Genomic DNA, 5,735 nt, shown 5'->3' with positions numbered 1-5,735 from the left:
AGAAATATCCACACTTGTTCCAATAGATCTCGAGGACGAGCTCTAAAACAAGGTGGGGAGGATATAACAACCCTCGGTAAAACCGACACCCTCATAATATTCCTGACACCCTAATATATCTTTAAATATATCAATATGTCTTTATATGCAACCCATATGTGAAAACCGAGCCCAAATTAGAATATAATATATAATATAAATTAAAAACAATAATTATTAAGCTGAGGCGGGCCGCGTAGGACCTCACCTCAACTTAACGCGGGCCGTATGAAGTTGTAACCGGACTCCGCTGAATTCTTTAGTTGACGCGGGCCGCATTTCCATTAGTTAACGCGGGCCGCGAGTGTCTCAAATGGTGGCGCAGCCCGGTGATGACACGTGTCATCATCGTGGCGGACCTATACGCTGACCCAGCCAAGCTACGCGTTGACCCAGGCGTTGACGCGGGCCGCGTAAGCTTGGCCTGTTCTTCACGCGGGCCGCGAGAAAGTGCGATTACAGCCCTATAAATAGAAGGCAACGGCCTTCAGTCCGTCTCGCTCAAATCTTTCTTTCTTTCTTAATTTTCTGTAGTGGCGTTACTATACCCGGGCATTATACCCCCTAAAATAGCGAGGTTCTGCTACGATGTAAGTATTATAACCCCTGGAGACGTATTAGATACGCTGCCCGATTGATCTAGGGTTCCGTAACGGCTGTCGTGGTTCTGCCCGACGTAGTCGTTGGAATACCGTCTCGGGGAGGGTATTACTGATGTTAAAATGGGTTATTATACTAACACACGTGCATTTGTGTAAATTATAGATATTCACCAAGAAACCCTAAAGAATAACCTAAAACAGCAATGTGAGTGATCCTTCTTTTTATGTACTCATTTTTGTGAGTTAATCTTCTTTTTATATGCTCATTTTTGTGAGTAATCCTCTTTTTGTTAAATGTTTTTACAAAACCTTACATACTTTTCCATGCGAATGACAGTTATTGAGTATTTGTAAGAATACAATTATCATGGGTATGTTGGGGTTTTGTATACAAAATTTGTTACAACCTGGTTAAGGAGTAACATTTCCACAAGTCGGGTGTCGACAGTGCCAACGGGTGATAATTGATATAACTTGGAAACAAATGTAATTGCGGGATCGCCCTCAATACTGTTCACTGTGAATTTTATTTAAACTTGATTAAACTGGGATTCACTCACCAGTATTTCCCACTGACAAAATGTTTTTAAAACGCGTTTCAGGTAACAAAATGTGAAAGCCAAATAGAAGCCAGCTGGACAGCACTGGAGGCCTGGAAAAGTGGCAATAAAGTTACCTAAGAATAAAATGGATGTGTTATTAAATAAATAGGATTTGTTCCTATGAAACGTGTGTATTGAAAACTTGGGTTTTTACCCATATGTTTAATGTTATAAAACATGGTGGTTTACTCTGATTAAATATTTCCTAACTACGGTCCTGATGAAAATTTCCGCTGCCAAATTGGATAAATAAATGTGATACCACCGAAACTGGCTCACGGCCGCCCGTTCCCGGGAACTAGGGACCGGGGGTTGTGACAGTGTGGGCTGACAGGCAACTGTCATTGGCGCCACTTGCTGCGTGGTGTCAGTCCCACTTGCCTTGTGGGCAGGATGCAGTGCCAGGCCGCATCGCTGCTCACGGTTACTGCCGTTGTTTCCGCGTCCTTGCTTTGGTCAAGACAAGTGCGGGATGCGGTTCTAGGTCGCATCGCCAATCGCGGTAACTGTTGCTGTTTACCTAGATCCCTTGTCATGATGAAAATGTTCATAGCATGTGACGGGTGGTCCGTAGGACAACCCTTAAAAGGCTTAAACATAACGCACATTCTACATTTTATCCGGTTATTTGCGTGAATTAGGTAATCACAAGATGCTATTGATGCAGGTGTTAAAGTGTACAAAATGAAGGTTTAAGGAAGCTTGAAGGATGTTAGAGGCTGGCGTGATCAAGATGTGTGGAAACAAAGGGAAATGAAGGAATTGGAAGCAAAAGATCACTCAGAGCCGTAAGCTACGCCACCTGGCCGTAGCTTACGGTCCCTATAACATACAAGAAATGAGTGCCGTAAGACAGGAGCGAGGAGGCGTAGAAGATCACTGCTCGCCGTAAGCTACGGCCACCTGCCGTATCTTACGGCGCTGACTGAGTCTCGGAACCCACTGATCACCGTAAGCTACGGCAGGGGGCCGTAGCTTACGGCGCCGATTGAACCACAAACGTAACCGATGCATTAATGAGTATTTTGAAGACATTTTATGATTGCTAATCATGCTTGGTCGGTTACTACTTGAGAAAAACGAGTGGGGGACTATTTGAAGGCACTTGGGGAGCTAGGAAACATATCTTTTGCATAATCTTTTCACTAGAATCATTTTGGAACAATCTTTTACTAAATTCTTGTCTTGTTTTAGTTGGTGGAACTTGTGAACATTGTTATTTCTATTTTGTCATGAAGCGTGTTAAAGCCATGAGTGGCTAGGTACTTTAATGACTATCTTGTGGTGAAGGTTTGTTTAGACTTTTGTGTTCTTATTTGCATTTCTAGAATATCAATCTCTTTTCATTTAAATTGATTGTTATGGTGTGTAATCGATTGTTAGTAACAGGTTGATTCTTATTTTAAACTAATTAGAAACCATACGTTCTTGGTGCCGTTGGCAATCGGGATATCATGGGTATAGTTAGGTTTGGGTAAGGGTTGATTGATCATCGGGTGATAACCTCACGTTCTCGGAATCTGAGTACTTCGTCCCCTTTCATCACTACAATTGTTTGTGCATGAACTATGTCTATGTAGTTCTTTCTAGTTAAATGATTAACACAAAAGTTGAAGCAAACCGAATACACAAGATAGTCGTTTATTTCTCAATTGTTTACAACCTCAAGTTCATTTCGCAAATTAGTTAATTAATCTTAGTTTTTAAAACCATTCAACTCCAAACAACTCGTGAATTTTATTTTCTTGCACTTAGTTTAATTTAGTTAACCTAGAGAAGCATCGCAAATAGCACATTTTCCACAAACTCCCTGTGTTCGATACCCACTTGCCACTATTTACATAGTTGTTATTGGGATTAAATTTGCATGACCACGACATCACGTCAAATTTTGGCGCCGTTGCCGGGGAGTAGTGCGCAACGTGTGTTATTTTTGTTTTTGCTTTAAGTTTGTTATTTTTCTGGTTTACGCGAGGTGTGTTAGTGTGCAGGTATTTACAGGTGCATGCGTACTAGGAGCTCTCACAAGCTATCACCATTGGCGTTTGATCCGGAAATCGAGCGAACTTTGCGAGCAAACAGAATTTTGCTAAGGGAAAATACAATCAATAGTTCACCAACAACACCAGTTACACCAATTCGATACATGGATCCACCACCACCACCACCCACTACGGGTGAATTTACCTCATCATTCATACCAACATCCACTCAACCTTCACCTAACACTACCATTCCACCAAATACTACCGAACCCACCATACCTCAACATGTTACACCAACCAACACCACACAGCCCATTACTACCCAAGAAGAGCCAACCGTCACCTTTAACCCTTCCACTACTATACCACCATTATCCCATTTTTTCCCGGGTGCGGGTCCATCATATTCGAGCCATACTATGGCACCAATTTCGTCTATTGTCCATGCTACACCGTATCGACCACCAAATCAATCGGGTTTCCAATACTCGACTATTCCATTTGGGCAATCATCGGGAATTCAAGGAGATGGGTATGATGAAGGTTATGAGGAATTTGAAGGTTTTGATGAAGAAGGATACGGTTATGGGGGTGATGGAGAGCAAGGGGAGTACGGTTATACGCAAGGCCAAGTACAAGTGATTCCAAATGTTGGTGGGGTTCAACAACAACTCATACCTCAACATATTAGGCCAAGGCCACAAGGGCCGCAAATGCAACGCCCGGTTCCTTTGCAACAAGTTCGACCACAACAGGTGCAACCGCAAATTCAAAGGCCAATTCAACAACCAATCGTACCACAAGGGCCCATGCAAAGGCCAATGGGTCAAGTTCGTCCAAGAGGTCGATTTGGTGTGCCAAGGAGGCATCTTAGGGAAAATGCAAGGGGAATTGAAGCACATTTTAGACCGGTGATAACGCACAATCCTTCACCGGTGGTTATTCCTCATAACAACCAAGGGAGAACTTTTGAAGTAAGAACCAATTCGTTACAAAGTTTGCCGAAATATAAGGGGCTAGCAACGGAGGAGCCTTATTTCCATTTGGAGGCCTATGACTCAATTTGCAATACTCTTGGGAGTCAAGGTTTTTCGGCCGATGATATCAAGTTGGTACTATTTCAATTTTCTTTGGAGGACAAGGCAAAGAAGTGGTTCTACACTTTGCCTTCAGCATCTATTTATACTTGGGCGGAGATGCAACAAACATTCTTAGACGAATTCTATACCGCCCAAAAGACCAATGATGCGAGAAAAGGATTGAGGAGCTTTCAACAACAACAAGGCGAAATGTTCCATGAAGCATTCGAGCGTTTGAACATGATGATTAAAAATTGTCCACACCATGGGATTGAGCTTTGGGAGTTAATGAACGCTTTTCATGAAGGGTTGTGTGCCGAAGATGCACGAGATTTGATGTCCATCACAAATGGAACTTTTGGCACAAATTATGAGCATGAGGATTGGGAATTTTTGGAACAAATGGCGATCACCTCGAAGAGAAAGGCTCAAGCTTCAAGGAGAGCACGACCGGCCGTTACTCGAACACAAGTGCACGCGGTTGATGACGGTAATATACAAACTTCTAATCAAATTTATGACGTTTGTGCATTGTGTAATGAAATAGGTCATGCGGCGGAAAATTGCCAAGGAATGGTTGAAGGGCAATTTGAAGAAGTTCATGCCATTCAAGGTCAAGGAGGGGGTGGTAGAAATTACAACATGAATTCTAACACTTATCACCCCGGGTTGAGAAATCATCCGAATTTTCGTTATGGGAACCCTTCGAATCAATCAAACCCGAACTTTCAAGGTAGCCAAGGGAATTATGGTTCGCGCCAACCTTACAATAATCAAGGTGGATATAGAGGTGGGAACAACCAAGGATACCAAAGGCAATACCAAGCGGGTCAAGAAAAAGGGGGGTCTTCGGGTGGAAATGAAATGATGGAAATGTTGAAGAGTATGCAAGCGGAGATGCAAAAGAGAAACCAAATGGATGACGCACGCATACAAAAGGATGAGGCGCGAGACAAAGCAATCCAAACTTTGACCACTCAAATGGGTCAACTTGCAACCGAAGTGTCCGAATTGAAGAAGGGTAAAGGTCAATTACCAAGCGACACTAAGGTAAATCCATCTCACGGTACGTCAAGAGGTAACAATGTTAATATTCATCATGTGAGTGTTTTGAGAAGTGGGAAAGAGTATAAAACCAATCCTTCACCGGATTTGGTTGAAGGGGTGGTTGAGGATATAACGGGTCAAGAAAGTGAGGAAGAAAACGAACCACCCATTGTTTCTTCTAAAAAACCCAATTTTGAAAAACCCGAAATTATTAAAGAAAAAGAAAAAGTAAATGAGGGTGTGGGGTCTAGTGAAGTACCGTTTCCTTCGGCTTTATTAGACCCGGGTAGAAAAAATTTTATTTCAAAACGGGGTCCTCAAAAAGAGGAAATGTGGGAGGTATTCAAACAGGTTAAAATTAATCTTCCTTTGCTTGAAGCT

At 42.5% G+C, this 5,735-nt stretch overlaps 1 non-coding gene across 1 annotated transcript; it reads right to left on the bottom strand.

Annotated features, from left to right (window-relative positions):
• Window positions 1–4,473: 4,473 nt before the first annotated feature.
• On the bottom strand, window positions 4,474–4,579 carry LOC118492832. The gene has a single exon (XR_004894833.1). It is a non-coding gene; the product is annotated as a small nucleolar RNA R71 (small nucleolar RNA).
• Between the last annotated feature and the right edge of the window lie 1,156 nt (window positions 4,580–5,735).

The sequence above is a fragment of the Helianthus annuus genome, chromosome 5, assembly GCF_002127325.2.
Source record: "Helianthus annuus cultivar XRQ/B chromosome 5, HanXRQr2.0-SUNRISE, whole genome shotgun sequence".
Taxonomy (NCBI): domain Eukaryota; kingdom Viridiplantae; phylum Streptophyta; class Magnoliopsida; order Asterales; family Asteraceae; genus Helianthus; species Helianthus annuus.
Note: the sequence above shows the minus strand (reverse complement) of the source record. Positions and strands in the feature narration are given on the sequence as shown.